Raw genomic sequence first — 1,006 nt, 5'->3', positions numbered from 1 at the left:
TTTGAGCCGTTTTTCCCTGAATTGCCCCGGGTTTTTTGGCGCACACGAACGGATTGTGTCGCATCGGCGCCGGCTTACATGCAACGTAAATTGGGGGGCATTCGGAAAAAATGTGGTATTTAAAAAAGAATTTGGAACGCTTGACACGCACTTACATGCACCGAAGAGAAGAAGGTGAACTCCAGCGGACCTCAGCACAGCAGCGACACCTACTAGACATTAGGCGTACGAACCTTAGTGAATCCCGGCAGAACCCGAATCCTCGTCGGAGAACGCGCCGCTGGATCGTGACTGGATCGGGTAAGTAAATGAGCCCCAATCTTGGAATATAAAGGCATTTTCACAGTCCTGCAGCTACCAACAACATATACTAAGGTATGATTACACATACCAACAGGGGCAATGACACTGGCTGCTGCTTTCTACAGTCAAAAACTACTGACAGATTCTTTTTAATAAAACTAATTTAAAAAAACTGCAGGCTCAAAAATTTCACCATCCAAAAATATAGCTCATCTTGCAAAAAAAAAGCCATCCTCCATCTAGATCCAAAGTTCTTTTTGGGTCATTGGGATGATTATTGTACCAGTTCTTGGTCCCACCAAGGACCCTTTAGTATAGCGGTGGGTGAGTGTGACCCTGGGCGTACAAAGTGTCTTATATTGTCTTTTTTCCCACTTAGCGAGAGACAATTTTAAGTTCTCTATAAAACCCGTTTCTTGCTTGTTTTCTAATTATTTATTTCCGGATTGTTGGCAGTTCACCAGACTTTCCGAGCCATTTTATAAAGAAGTGTTTTGACAACATGCCAAAATATTTTATGTAATTCTCTTGTTATACCATCTGGTCCAGGAGCTGCGATCCACGTGAAACAGCGGAGAAAAATAAATGAAATTTCATAAAACAGATTTTTGTGCTTAATCCTGGAATACTTGTCAGCTTGTATGAAGCTCTCTGCAATGAGAATACAAAGGGCAGGCTTCTCCAGATATTACAAGGAGCCGTC

The sequence above is a fragment of the Engystomops pustulosus genome, chromosome 5, assembly GCF_040894005.1.
Source record: "Engystomops pustulosus chromosome 5, aEngPut4.maternal, whole genome shotgun sequence".
NCBI classification, from domain to species: Eukaryota; Metazoa; Chordata; class Amphibia; order Anura; family Leptodactylidae; genus Engystomops; species Engystomops pustulosus.
The sequence above is the reverse complement of the archived record's forward strand: the minus strand, read 5'-3'. Positions refer to the sequence as shown.